Raw genomic sequence first — 16,158 nt, 5'->3', positions numbered from 1 at the left:
GATGCCAAAGAGGCATAATTTGGGGTGGCATATTCTGGTGCCCTTCAATAGTCAACAAATATTCACATCAGAGCTCTTGGTTCAGATGGTTCCTGCCTCCAAAGGTGTGACTTGCAGTGTCTCCCCGACACCAGGAACTAAGCCCAGGAGAAAGACAAGTCCAGCTGGGGAGCTGTCCCCTGTTTTCTTTGTCCTCGGGGAACCAGGCTCACTGACTCACAGGGCTCAGTGGGTCTCCAGTGGCTCCTGGAGAAGCCTACAGGGTCACCCACCACCCTGTGGGGTCAGGATCCCTGGAAAATACCTCAAGGGCCTCTGTGGCTGAAGAATATTGACCACCTACCATGGAGTTGGGGTGATACGGGTCAAGAAGCAGCCAGGATCTTGGTGGTGTCACGTGCTTAACCAGAGCCTGATTTTCTAGGACACATACGACCATTAGGTACTCCTGCTTTAGGTATTTTTTGCTCTTGAAATGTCCATCTTCTGACCTAGACAGCTGTGCAAGGCGCTGTTCAGGTCAAACTCACCCTGAGTTGCATCCGGTTTATGGATCCTCTCAACAAATATTTAATGAGTAATCACTGTGAGCAAGGGATGAAGCAGTAAGCAGTGCAGGCAGAAATCCACTCTTTTTATTTGATCTCTTAAATAGACTATGCATTCTTCTCTATCTGTGCTCAGCTCAGAGCATGATGGTAATAATAAAAGATAAAAACATATAGAGGGCTGCCGTGTTCCATGCACTATTTTAAGTGCTTCATAAGTGCACTTTTAAGTGCATGTTCTCATTCAAATTTCATAATCACCCTTGAAATAGCTTTTATTTATTTATTTTCAATTTATTTATTTTATTTTTGGCTGCGTTGAGTCTTCGATGCTGTGCGTGGGCTTTCTCTAGTTGCGGCGAGCATGGGCGACTCCTCGATGCGGTGCGCGGGCTTCTCCTTGTGGTGGCTTCTCTTGTTGCAGAGCAGGGGCTCTAGGTGCATGGGCTTCAGTAGTTGTGGTGCGCAGGCTCAGCAGTTGTGGCGCACAGGCTTAGTTGCTCCGTGGCACGTGGGATCTTCCCGGACCAGGCCTCGACCCCGTGTCCCCTGCATTGGCAGGCGGATTCTTAACCACTGTGCTATCAAGGAAGCACGAAATAGCTTTTAATATTATCTCCATTTTATAGATGAGGAAAATGAGGCATGAAGAGGTTAAATAATTTGCCCCAGGTCACACAGCTAGCAAGTATCAAAGTCAGTATTTCAAGTCCCACCTGCTCCAGCACCTCTGTGCCCTACCTCCCATGGTACACAGTGGGTGTTTAATAAATAAGGGAAAGGCTGAATGATCAAGACAGCATCTATGTATACGCATGTACATGTTTATTTATATAAATAAAAAAGTTTCACTTGTGCTTTCAGCACCTCAGCACGGCACAGCGTGTGAGTCTTCTGGTCTTTCTCCATGGAGTTCTCACATCTCAGATGGTGACTAGTCACTGGTGTGTTCCCACTTTTTCCCCTTCCAGGGTATCTAGATTTACCTATAGGAACACAAAGGCACATGACATCTACATTTCCTATACTCTGGAGATAAGATAGATTATGTCAAAAATTTTTCCCCATTCTTATACCCTTTTATATCCATTCCCTCTTTCAAGAAAGGATCTAAATTCATTTATGCTAAAATGAAGGTGACTAAGGGTAACTTAGGAATCAATACATGTTCAGAAGCGATGTTTAAGTTACTGACTCCAAGGCAGGGAGAGACAGAGAGACTAAATTGGATAAGGGGAAGGTCCTTCTGCTCAAGAATAACTCCACACACATTCTACCTAAAAAAATATTTAAGTTTAGGTTTTTGTTTGAAGACGCAGAGAAGAGCCCATGGGTACAGAGGGAGATGGAAAAGGAGAACAACAGAGATCTGACTCAGAGTCTCCAATGTGCTGCTTCTTTCGTCTGAAATATTTTTTCCTTCCACCCCTCACCCAGAGCGGCCCTGCTCCTCCCTCAGTACCTCTTAACTGCTAGTCATCCCTGGGAGTGTAGTTTAAGCAGCACTTCCCTGACCCTCCCCCACCACAACCAGTCAAGTCAGATCATCCCAGATACACTCACATTCCCTGCACTTCTTTGAAGCACTTTTATTTTTCTTTAATATTTATTTACTTACTTATTTGGTTGCACCAGGTCTTAGTTGTGGCAGGCAGGCTCCTTAGTTGTGGCATGTGAACTCTTGGTTGTGGCATGCATGTGGGATCTAGTTTCCTGACCAGGGACTGAACCCAGGCTCCCTGCATTGGGAGCGCAGAGTCTTAACTCACTGCACCACCAGGGAAGTCCTTATAATAATGTTTTTAACATTTATAAAGTCAGAACATTAATATCACCTTCAGCATCTTAAACACGCTTATTTTGGTTTTGTTTTCTAATCGATTCTCTCTCATCAGCCATGTATAAAATGATTTTTCCTTTTCTAGCATTTTGTGGAACATTTTCAAAGTTTTCAATTTATACCGCCAAAGAGTGCCCCATTTTCCAGCTCTTCTAATTACATGTATGGATATGACCAAATTGTCTGGTAATATGGTCTAAAAATATACAGAATTGATTTTCCAAGTCATATTTGCCAATGCCAGATGAATTAGGCCTTTAGGTTATTTTAAGATACTTTTAAAAATATTGAAATACATCTTCTGGCAATCTTCACAATTAAATAAACCACTAGATACTTTTACAAAATGGTACTAGGCAGTAGGTGAGCATCAGGGACGAATGTTCAGCCAAGGCCACTTACGAGGTCAAAATATTTTGAGATACAAATCCAATTTTTATAGGCAAGAATTTTTTCTTGGGATTTATCTGAATTTGTATATTTTTGGTTATGGCCTGCATTTGGTCAAAGACACCTATAATGTTCTTAAGATAAAGATCTACTTTGCAAAGCATCTGTGAGGGTAGTTAGCAGAGCTGTTTGGAGACTGGATTTCAGATTCATTGTAGCTTTGCCCCTTTGCCTGAGATCAGTGGTTAAAATGAACTTCGGACACATGGTCAGAGCAGGGTTCAGATATTGGCGGTATTATCTTTGGAACTGTAATTTTTGTAGTTCTTACGTGTGTTTCCTAGGGCTGCTGTAACAAATTAGCACAAACCTGGTGACTGAAAACGATAGAAGTTTATTCTCAGAGTCCAGAAGTCAGAAGTCACGGTGTCAGCAGGGCCATGCGTTCTCCAAAGGCTTTCAGGGAGAATCCTTCCTTGCCTCCTCCAGCTTCTGTTGGCTCTTGAAGTTCCTTGGCTGGTGGCAACATAATGCCAGTCTTTGCCTCCATCTTCGCAAGGCCTTCTCCCCTGTTTCCCTGTGTCTTAAAACTCTCTTATTGGGTTAAATCCAGGATGAACTCATCTGGAGATCCTCAATTATATCTGCAAAGGCCCTATGTCCAAAGAAGGTCCCAGTCACAGTACTGAGGGTTAGAACTGGTACAGGTCTTTCTAGGGAACACAGTTCAACCTGCCACACTTACCAAAGTCCATTTAGGGCATGTCATGTATCACACCCACCCTTCTCATCTATCACAATGTGCTCCTTCAGAGGACCCGGTGGCGTGTCAGAGGTGGGCCAAGCCACGAGCTCAACATGATACATCTTCGAAGACTGTCAGTTAGTTTCCTGGAAAATTTTTTTTTTTTGAGAAAAATTTAACTGGTGATTGAAAACATGTTAATAGTATAATAAGCATATTGTGGCATATAGTTCAAAATTCATGTAAATATTTAAGATGAAATGGGAGATTCCAGCATATATTTCAGTAGGCAATGGCTTTCCTACTAGGCCTCTAGAAGAATGGCATCCACTCTTTTGCTGGCGGGGTACCTCAGAGTGAAAGTTTGGGCTTTGTCATCACAGTCCCCATTATTCATGAGCAACCTAGAAGTCTATAACATATAATTTGTCATTTTGTGGAAACTTTAATTGTGTGTTGCTGTTGACTGATTTATGGGAACAAAGGACTAACCTAGCAAGTCAGTCTGGCTGGTCACCCAGCATAGGCATCTAGACTCGGCAATATTGTTCCTGGTTCTCACCCGTTCTGTGGGAGATAGAGTAAAATACAGGGTCATGTGTGAATTTTAGAATTTGTACAAGTGATTTATTCAACATATATTTCTTGACCAATCGTATGGGGATACAAGAATGATTCCCCCAAAAAGAAAGAATTCTTGCTCTTTCCAAAAAGGTAGATAGATAGATATAGATATATGTCTACTATATATCTAGAATTAATGGGAAATATGAGCATACATACCATCGCTGCCCATTTGGCTTAATCAGGATGGACATTGCTAATTGATCTTGGTGCTCTTTCCTGCTGAGTCCATGTTTTAGTCTGCTTGGGCTGCTGTACAAAATATCATAGACTGGGTGATTCAAACAATAAGAACTGATTGCCCCCAGTTCTGGAGGCTAGGAAGTCCAAGATCAAGGTGTCGGCCAATCCATTCCTGGTGAAGCCTCTCTTTTTGATTTGCAGACGACCATCTTGTATCCGCACATGGCAGAGAGAGAGGAAGCAAGCTCTCTGGTGTCTTGTCTTATAAAAGCACCAAGCCCAGTCATGAGGACTCCAACCTCACAACCTAATTACGTTCCAAAGGCCCCACCTCCAAACTATCACATTGGGAATTAGGGTTTCAATATATGAATTGTAGGGGGACACAAATACTTAGTTCATAGCAGCCCAGTTATGGCTTCAGGAGCAAAGGACATCTGTGCTTCCTGTATGCCTTCTTCATAGGGCTGGTTTCAGAAATGAGAGCATACTGTTTTAACCACTGATTTTGATAATTTTATATTCAGAGTGATGCTTTCTATTTATACATTTTGTTTCATGAGATACTTTTGGCATTATTATTCACTTAATTCATCCAAGGGATTAAAAACATTTTGGAACATTACAGGATGTCACAAAGGGCCTAATGTGAAGATTTAAGTGGAAATCCTCTGAAGTTAGAAAAAAAAAAAGGTAATTTTAGCCAACATACACACATAGCTGAAAAGGTGTGTGTTTTTGCGGGGAGGAGATAAAAGTCAAAGTTGAAACCTGGCTTGCTCCTGGGGTCTGGCTGAGGGGGCGTGGGGGTGGTGTCAGGGGTAATTTTGCACATGGGCTCGCAGACCAACTTGCACCGTCTCTGAGGTCCCAGCAGAGGAGGAAGCTGGGATGAGAAGGCCAAGGTTGGTTCTGGCTGCAGAGCAGAGACACAGACACAAGGCAAGAGAGTGTGTGAGGCCAGGGCTCTGGTGAGAAGGAGGGATGGGGACAGAGACCGCTTCTGGCCCTTGACTTGCCCTGAGTCTGTTTGCACATTTCCCATTTTATCCAAGACATTATGTATCTTGCCAGAGCCACACTCTTAATATATGTACTTTGAGTAGCTCTTTTCCACATTTTGAGTAATAGGTATCCATTTGGAAAGGAAGCAACAGACCAAAAGAAAAAAGAGGTTCTAAGGCAACTTCATTTTTCTGTTTATAGAAAGTGGTGCTTGGTTTGCCAGAAGAGAGCAGTGACAGCAGTCCTGGGTACAGAAAAAGCTACTATATAGTTCAGATGCTGGTAAGTCAATAATAGCATTTATGTTTCCTAAAAGAATTGTTACTTTAGATCAGAGTTTCTCAATAGCGGCACTATTGACTTTTGGGGCTGGATAATTCTTTGTTGCCGAGTTGCCTTGTGCATTGCAGGATGTTTAGCAGCATCCCTGACCTGTCCCCTCTAGATGCCAATAGCCCCCCTATCCTCCATATGTGACAGCCAACAATGGCTCCAGACATTGTCAAATGTCTCCTGGAGGGCAGAATTTCTCCCAGGTTAGGAACTTTTGTTTTAGATAATTTACAAGAGAAGTCCATACTTGAATTGTTGAAACTTAGCACTCTGGTAATATTTGAGGGACTGGTAAAATATGAGTGTGTCTGAATTTTTCAAACCTCTTGTATACTGAACCCAAATAGAAATGTTTCGGATTCAGCGAGAACAGATTTTTTTTTTTTTCATGTAATATTCTTCTGTCATAGAAAAATTCGGCCCTGGGCTAAGTTTAGAAGATATAAAGCTGAAACTAACCATTTCAATTCTAATATCATCCTGAAGGAAATCCTAAAATAACAACTACACCAACAAAAAATTTAATCATTTAGGACATAATGACTAGGATGTTTGTAGGCTCTGACTCTTGCCTAAAAAGCTCTGTGGCTCCCTTAGCAAGACCAACAGAACTTAGGCTCAAGAAAAACTTTGACCTATTTATAGTTTTTGTTCATGGCACTTTACTACTCTAATGGGAAACTGGTGATGAAAAATAGGTCAATGGAGACAAGAAGGATATAAAAATATTAGACCAAATGAAAGGACACTGATGAGTCATGGGGTTTGTGGAATATAGCTCACTTGTGCCAAAAAGATTTCTTTGTTGAAGATGTCCTACCATTGTGACACATGGTAATAAAGGGAAGAAAAATGAAAGGACAGAAAATATCTAGCCCATTTTAACTGTTTAGTCAAAGCACCAGCATGCAAATGATTCTGGTGGTGGGTGGCAATGACCAGGGTACAGCAGGGATCTAAGGATGCTTTAGGACCTTTCTACTTGGGGACACTGACATGGACCTGTCCCCAGGAATTGCTTCCCCATTCTCTAAGTTTTGTATCTCAGAGGACAGATGGCATTCAAAATGTAGGCAAATCAGGCAAAAGCCAAACCAGTTTCCCAGTTTAGCCCAACTTCAACCACACTTACCCATTGCATGTCACCCCAGCCTCAGATGCTCCCTTTATCTCCTACAGAAGTCATATGTGCACTGCTCCCTCAAAAAAAAAGAGGTTCTTTTAGGCCAAAACTGTCAATTAGCATGGCGCTGCCTGTATACTCCAGCCAGGAAGTGCCTTCTCTAACTTGATCTCTCTGTCATTCTACTTACAGCCAATTCAAAGACTAAAAGAGCGACCAGAGAACACTTAGGACAGGAAGGCAGCACACTTGCTAGCTTTGTGGCCTTCCAGTGTTTTTGGAGCGCCAGATGGAATAAGACCCACTGTCAGCATGGTGGCATGTGTCCAGCTTCCACCAGTGCCCATCATTCCTAGACAGAGTCCGTCCACCCCTGCTCTTCCCCTGTTGGGAAGCACAGCTCTGGGAGGCCCTGTCCTTGCACCCTCTGCCCAGTCCAAGACATCAGAGGGAAATGGAGAGGCCTCTGTACCGGGGAACCTGGGGACCTACTGTGGTGTGTCAGCCAGGTTTCCCCTGACACCCCAAGTTCTGACTGCTCCAGGTCTCCCCACAAAGGGAGTACTTCACAGCAGCAGCTTCCCCACCTCCCCTCCCCCCCCCACTAAGGAGCCCTGAGGAGATACATAAGCTGAAGTGTTCAGTGCTCCCTTCTTGGGAGAAGGCCCAGACCCACATCTGCCTGTGCCACTGTCTGCGTGTGGAAGCAAATTTCAAGGGAAGTGTTCAAAGCTCAGGAGCTCCTGGTCATAGTCAATCACCCCTGGGGATGTATCCTGTGAACCTATTTTTATTACAGGATTCACCTCAATCACCAACTCCCGTAGAAGTGAAGTTCTTCTCTAAGGAAATGCCATAGAACGAGGAAAGCGATGTTGGCACGTACACTTTGAGGCAATTTCTCACTGTTACCTAAAAATAAAACAGCACAACTTCTAAACCATCTCTGAAAAAAAATTTTTTTTTCAGCCAATTGCAGGCAAAAGTGGGAAGCCATAGGAATTTGCCATCTGTTGCCCTGTCCTACCTTTTTATTTTTGCATTTTTTCCCCTTGTCCTAGGGATTGGAATCTCCTGTTCTCAAATTGTCTCTGCCAAATCTGGATTCTTTTTGTTTTTTTAATAGATCAAGTCTTGTTAGTCTTTTTGTAGTTTTAAAAAATTTATTTAATTTATTTTATTATTTATTTATTTTGGCTGTGCCGGGTCTTAGTTGCAGCATGCATGCGGGATCTGGTTCCCAGCCCAGGGTTCGAACCTGGGCCTCCTGCATTGGGAGGCAGGAGTCTTACCCACTGGACCACCAGGGAAGTCCCTGGAAAGATTCTGATGTTGGTCATTTATGCTTTTAATTCCTACAGTACTCTTTAGACTACTGAGATAATTTCAATGTCGTTGGTCTCCAACACTTGAGCTGTGGCCACCAGAGTAAAAGAGAAAGCCCAGATGATAACAGAATAATTCTAAATTGCAAAATTCTTAAAAGAAAAGCCTCAGAAAAGAGCTGTTTTAGCAGGAAATTTAAAAAAATACATCAGTTTTCGGGACTTCCCTGGTGGCACAGTGGTTAAGAATCCGCCTGCCAATGCAGGGGACCTGGGCCGGTAAGATCCCACATGCTGCAGAGCAACTAAGCCCATGCGCCACAACTACTGAAGCCCACGCGCCTAGAGCCCATGCTCTGCAATAAGAGAAGCCACCGCAATGAGAAGCCCACGCACTGCAACGAAGAGTAGCCCCTGCTCACCGCAACTAGAGAAAGCCCGCACTCAGCAATGAAGACGCAACACGGCCAAAAATAAATAAATTAAAATAAATATATTTTAAAAAATAGAATAAAATAAAAATACATCAGTTTTCTTCTCAGTTAAATCAAACAGAGTCTCCTTCAAGTGGAAATAGCTGCACTGACAACATATCTTCAGAGAGTGAATTGGTAGAGATGATAAAGGAGTGAGCATGAATTAGAAACTAAACTATGCCACCTACGCAGACGGCTGGAATTGAAAACCTGCAGCAACTACTCAATTTGATAACGGTACAACTGACAGAGATTCACTCAAAAATTTTAGTGGTGCTTGTCTGCAGCAAATGAAATGAAAAACTTAGAGCTGACTCAAAGGAGGAAGCTAACCTACTCAATAAAACAAAAGTTGATTGTCTGTTAGACAGCTTCTGTTGCAGAAGGTAAAACTATCCTGTTTGGACAAGGTTGAAAGGACAAAGCATATGTCTTGATAGAAACCTTTCTATGAACTGGTTGCACAAATCTTGAAACTGGAAGAAAGAAGAATGATGTTAAATACATCAAAATGAGGATTTGGTTATTAAAACTTAATATATGATCAAGCAGCATTTTATGGGCTTAGAGCAGTGGTGTGCTGCCAAATGTTTAACTGGCTCTCTGGAAGGATAAAGCTCCAATCTGTGGTTTTTGCCATGACATCACTAAATACAGAGTTGTGAAGAGGTGTGCAGCAGCACACCATAGATAGTATTTCCTCCATACAGATAGATAAGAGTCAGCATAAACATCCTCAAGAGCATAGATAATAGTACAGTAATTAGGAAGTGTTGAATTGAGTTTAGAGTACTTATTACCTATGTTTTAATTTTTTTAATTGATTTATTTTTTTACAATTAATTTATTTAATTTATTTATTTTTGGTTGCAATGCGGTGCACAGGCTTCTCATTGCGGTGGCTTCTCTTGTTGCAGAGCCCGGGCTCTAAGCCCGCAGGCTTCAGTAGTTGTGGCTCACAGGGTCTAGAGCGCAGGCTCAGTAGTTGTGGCACACGGGTTTAGTTGCCCCGCGGCATGTGGGATCTTCCTGGACCAGGGCTTGAACCCGTGTTCCCTTCATTGGCAGGCGGATTCTTAACCACTGCGCCACCAGGGAAGCCCTACCTTTGTTTTTAATATAATTTATTTAATTGTAAGTTTATATAATTCAATTTTAAATAATGGCCATGTTTAAAAACCAGCTCACAAAATCCCTAAAAAATTAATGAGCAACTCCAGCACACCACTAGGCACGAAGATTAAATCAAAATGCAAAAAGCAGACACAAGGGAATCTTGCAGTACCAGAATGACTATATTATTGTATTTCTAGACATAACACAGAAACATTAAGAAAAGTTGAAAAATGAAAGTGGAAATAGAAATCCTAGTGCTTACAAATGTAAAGTACCACAGGAACTTTTCTATACTGTACTGCATGTAGGAAAGCATGTGTATTAATAAAGAATCCAGAAGAAGAAAGTAAAAGGAAATACACAGATGGGGCTGTCATCACCAAAGCATGTGTTAGAATGTGATGAAGAAATAGGAGAAAAGGAAGAAAAACATGCAGCTGGGCAAATACAGAGCAACCTGAAAGATTTAATGCAGCCCTTTTGTAATTTGGAATAATTTTTTGTACTTCAGAGTCTTAGACATCACAAAAGCTCTTGGAGTAAGAAACAAAAATTTTAAATGTAAGTTAATTCACTTGCTTTATAGACTTGCTGAGTTTCAAGGGAGATTGAGAGGAGAAAACATTTTCAAAATCCAAGTTAAGGAGCTGGGAAAAAAATTACTTTCACTTTTTTCCTACACTGCAATCTTCCACTCTGAAAAATAGGTTAGCATTTGAAGGGGATCAGGATGTGCCACCCCCAAATATGCCACATTGGCATAGATTATTTTGAGCTGAAGGCAACTGAGAAGAAAAAGCTACAGGAAAGGGCTTCCCTGGTGGCGCAGTGGTTGAGAGTCCGCCTGCCGATGCAGGGGACATGGGTTCGTGCCCCGGTCCGGGAAGATCCCACATGCCACGGAGTGGCTGGGCCCGTGAGCCATGGCCGCTGAGCCTGGGCATCCGGCGCCTGTGCTCCGCAACGGGAGAGGCCACAACAGTGAGAGGCCCGCGTAACGTAAAAAAAGAAAAAAAAAAAAGCTACAGGAAAGTTCTCTGCCTTCCCCTTACCTGCCTGAAAGCAGGCTATAAATTTCCCTTTAGGAAGGTGTGTCCCCACTGTACCAGGAAGAGAAGAACACTCTTATCATCAGAGACTAGGAGTCAACACTGAGATGAGTTTGCCTAAACAAACTTTATTAAAATAACCCTTATCTTCCATTAGTTCTCCAATACATTTTCTAGTCACTTCTCTACAATTTATTGTCCTTTGAACCTCAAATCCCCTTTTCCTTTGTTAAAATGGTAATATATGACCCCAAGTCTAGACACTTATTTAACTTTTCTGTGAACTCCTGTGCACATAAAAAACTAATAAATTTGTATTCCTTCTCTCCTGTTAACTCTGTCTTTTGTCAGTTAAATTCAGACCCCATTCATGAAACAAACCTAAGAGAGTAGAGGAAAAATTTTCCTCCTCCACACAGTAATGGTAACTCAGTGCCTTTCAAAGGTTGTCTAAAGGCTTAACTGTGCTTACTTGATAACAGATGCACAGCCCATCACTAATATCCATTCTCTTTCCATGGCTGACATCACTAATCAAGCAGGGTACCTTTTCCCACTGAGCAAAATGTGGTCTCACGATCTCAACCCAGTAGACCAAGCTGCCATACAAGGTGCAACCTACTAGCCAATTCTGGCTCAGGCACGTCATCAAAAAGACCTTGAATAAATGAAGATCTGCTAAAAAGTAAAAACAACAGAAATTTCATGTGGTTATAAGAAACACACAGAAATAATCTAATCTACTACTGCAGAAACTAATCAACTGCTTAAAGTCAAACTTACAGCTGCAGGGACTTCAAAACCAAAAGCTGCTGTTGCACTAATTGCAAAATTTTCATCTAATACACAAGGGCTTGGAATAGATCCTAATGGTTATTTTATCTCCATTAAAGGCAATTGGATAAGCAGGCCATTAACAGTAGATTCAGCTTCTGTGCTTGTGCCCAACAGGAAACATTTATATTTCAAGGCTTTAAAAAATTTACCATCATTTAGACATAGTCAATAGATAATTGGTGAGGCTGATGCAGTAATAAATGCTTAATAGATAAATCTTCCCCATCTGTAATTCTTTAATAACAGGGATAGATTTCAGTGTACAGATTTCTAAAATACAACAGTCCTCCAAGGTCATTTTCTATTCTAATATCCTTTTGACAATGAATACAATTTTTAATTCATGCAGACTTATAATTCTCTCACAATTTGATTATATTTTATCAGTTTGGGTGACTTCAATTAAACAAAATAGGAAAGATAGAAAATAGAGACCAAAGCCCAAAACTTTCAAAGTTTTTTTTTTAAATGCAAAGAATGATAAAGAATCAGATTTGCTGTAAAATAGATAGCTAGTGGGAAGCAGCCACATAGCACAGGGAGATTAGCTCGGTGCTCTGTGACCACCTAGAGGGGTGGGATAGAGGGCAGGAGGGAGACGCAAGAGAGAGGAGATATGGGGATATATGTATATGTATAGCTGACTCACTTTGTTATAAAGCAGAAACTAACACACCATTGTAAAGCAATTATACTCCAATAAAGATGTTAAAAAAAAAGAATCAGATTTGTTGCACGAGGACTCAATTGTTAGGTAATTAATAAATAGTAAGAAAACTTTCAAGAACAGTGACCAACAATGGGTCTGTTTTCATCCAAGTTCCCACAAATCACTTCTGAGAATGCTTTCAAGTCAATCTGAACAAAAGTAACCTCCTTTCTTAAAGAAGAAAAAGAAAAAAATATTTACAATTATCACAAGAGCATAGGCATTATCACACTAACATAAAGCAAATGAAAGTCAGAAAGAATGAAGAAAAAGTACGGAGAACATGGCTCAAAAGAGTATTCATAAAAGAGGACTTGAAATAAATGTTTCTTTGCCCAAATAAACGTAAATACAGTGGAGCAGATCTGTTGGTTTTGTAGTGAAGACAGGAACAAGCTGTGGTGTCCCAAGCTCTGTTCCTTCTGGAGGCGTCATTATCGGCAGACCCTCTGTAAAGCTAAATATGGGTCAGAAGGGTTAAAATATTGTCAAAGGTTCTGCCACATAGGAATCTAGAAAAATAGTACAGATGAACTTATTTGCAAAGCAGAAATAGAGCCACAGATGTAGAAAACAAACTTACGGTTACCAAGGCGGGTAAGGGGTGTGTGTGGGATGGATGAATTGGGAGATTGGGATTGACATATATATATACTACTATATATAAAATAGATAACTAATAAGAACCTACTGTATATAGCACAGGAAACTCTACCCAGTGCTATGTGGTGACCTAAATGGGAAAGAAATCTAAAAAAGAGTGGATACATGTATATGTATAACTGATTCACTTTGCTGCACAGCAGAAACTAACACAACATTGTAAAGCAACTATACTCCAATAAAAGTTAATAATAATAACTTTTTTTTCTGCTACATAATTTGAAAGTGAGTTCTCTAAAAAAACAATTATTCCCTCCCAAATGGTTAATCTGTTTCCAACACACCACACATGCAACACACACAGACACACAGGAGAGAAAACTTAAAAACTCAAACAGAAGGAAACTCTGAGAACAAATGGACATAATAAACATTTTTGGTTTAAAACCTTAAGGAATGCTTAAGTTTATTAAATGACATTTTACCCCATAGAGAAATTTTGACTCAGAAAGGTAAAGTTAGTGGAAAAGAAACAAAAATGAACCATACAGATCCATATTACTCCTTAACTAAGGTGAGAAATTACTTATCTCTGTATTAACAAAGATAAAATACCTAATCAGAGAAAAACAGTCATTATGATCAAAACAGATTTATCATGAATAAGCACTGGTGGATAATATATGAAAAATTTTAGTCCATTACTATTAATTGCACAAAATGCCCATGTTAATTAGCTACTTATAAAGGGCATTCCTTTAAACATTTTGTAAGAAAAAGGCCTTCTGAAGGGATAATGAATGTTCTATGTAAGTCACACATAAAACCAAGCAATCATATGCCTATGCCCCTAGATTTCATAGTGAAGACAGGAAAAAGACAGCTGCCCTCTCTCATTTTCTTAAGGGCTCATCATTATAACCCCAGGGATGGCTGGGAGAAATCATCCAAGATCATTCTACATGATGACCCACGAACTCTGCCTTCTTGAAGGGATGCTATAATGCAACCCATTCCATGGAATGCAAGTTCTTTATAATTTTTGAAGTCTCAGGCTTCAAAATTAATTACATGCAATTATTATTTGGTCAATGTCCCTAATTCTGTTAAATTTGTAATTACTCAGATATTGACATCTTTGAAACAATGGGACAGAAGTTCTCAGGTTTCTAATTTGAATATGAACAAGTAAATAGAATTCATTTATCTAGTCAGTATTTATGGACTGCCCTCTATATGCCAAGCATTGATCTAGGCACTGGGATTCAGATATGAACAAGACAATTTTCCTGCCCTCACAGGGCTTAATTTCATTCTTGGAGGTGTAGAGACACAAACATTTGTAGACAGTGATTGGTGTTACAAAGTGAATAAAACAGTGTGATAGGATGGAGGTTACTGGTGTATTGGCTGTTAGGGCTGTCCTTCAATCCCTGTCTCATTCCCACCCCACCTTGCTTCTGCTTCATTCCTCTCTGCAGTGAACTTTCTCCACCCCTCTGTTCCATATCTGGTGTAGACGGCTACTCCACAGCCCTCCAGTTCACATCTTCCTGGTTTAAGAAGCTGGAAGAGAATACGAATATAAATTCCTGGAGCAGAGAATTTGGCCCATCTTGGGTCAGGGGTGCAACCCCTAGTCCAATCAACTACTATAGTCAAGACAGGAACATTTAGAAAAGAAAAGATAAAGTTTACTTGCAAAGAGTACAAGGGAACAGCCTTTCCAGATTAAAACAAAAACGAAAACAAAAAAACCCACACAAATATTTAAAGGAAAAGAAACTCAAATTACAAAGATTATGACAGTTACACTTGTCTGCTCATGGTGGGAAAACAGCAACTTTCCCACATGACTATCAGTTTCACAAAGGTCATGATGTATCTTTAGATAGCAGCATGGCAAAAATCAGGGACAAAATTATTTTGGCTAGGGAGTCCAGGTTTACAGGAAATAGTTAAGGCTTTATTATTGTAGATCAGAACCAGTCAGAATGACTCCAATTTTTTTGGTTTATCTCAGGGTGCAAAGCTTTGTCTTGAATTTGATATATAAAGTGCTCAGTTATACTGGAAGCAAGACCAAGTGTCAGCTTTTGTATCTACAATTCACAAGTTACAAACATAGCAGCCAGGGCCCATCCCCAGCTAAAGGAGGCAGTTAAGGGGGTTGCTCTGAGCTGAACAGACTTCCAAAAAAAAATGTTTACTGCTGCCTGGGCATGCTAAGCCAGGTTAAGCCTAATTACATAGCCACAGAAGACTATACTGCAGATTTCTAAGTCTTCACATTTGACTAGTACTTTCTATAAAACACCTTTACATGCCTATTTTTTTAAAATAAGTACTTATTTATTTGGCTGTGCTGGGTCTTAGTTGCGGCATGCCTGCGGGATGTAGTTCCCTGACCAGGGATCGAACCCGGGCACCCCACATTGGGAGTGCAGGGTCTTAACCACTGCACCACCAGGGAAGTCCCTCATGCCTATTCATACAGTCAATCCTCAAAACTCTGTTAAGAAAGAATACTAGTTAAAACTTATTAAGCACTTAAGATATGTGCCATCAGTTCTTGAGCATTTACAAGCATTGTTCTCACACCTTTACATATATTAACTCCTAGTAATTCACTTAATCCCCATAATATTCCTATGAACATAAGGTACGATTACTATCTCATTTTACAGGTAATGAAATTGAGGCACACAGGGGTTAAGTAATTTGCCCACAGTCACACAGCTTAAAAGTGGTGTAGTTGGAATCTGACCCCAAGTAACCCAGCTCTAGAGTCCATGCTTTTACTCACTGTTCTACACCAGGGGTCCCCAACCCCTGGGCCATGGACCGGTACTGGTCCGTGGCCTGTCAGGAACCGGGCCGCACAGCAGAGGGTGATTGGCAGGTGAGCGAGGGAAGCTCCATCGACCACTTCCCGTTGCTCCCCATCGCTCGCATTACCGCCTGAACCTTCCCCCCACTGCCGCCCCCATCTGTGGAAAAACTCTTCCACGAAACCGGTCCCTGGTGCCAAAAATTTGGGGACCGCTATTCTACACAGCCTCTCTAGAAATGAATGTTATTCCAATTTTACAGATGAAGAAATAATCAGTACTCAGAGAGTAAGGTACTTGCTGAAGGTCAGTAATAGGATAAGTGACCTCAAGTCACCTGAGTCTAGTGACCTAGAATAAGCTGAGATTTTAAATCCAGTCCTTTGACTTTAAGCCAGGTTTCTTTCAATACTAACAATAA

The sequence above is a fragment of the Mesoplodon densirostris genome, chromosome 1, assembly GCF_025265405.1.
Source record: "Mesoplodon densirostris isolate mMesDen1 chromosome 1, mMesDen1 primary haplotype, whole genome shotgun sequence".
NCBI classification, from domain to species: domain Eukaryota; kingdom Metazoa; phylum Chordata; class Mammalia; order Artiodactyla; family Ziphiidae; genus Mesoplodon; species Mesoplodon densirostris.
Note: the sequence above shows the minus strand (reverse complement) of the source record.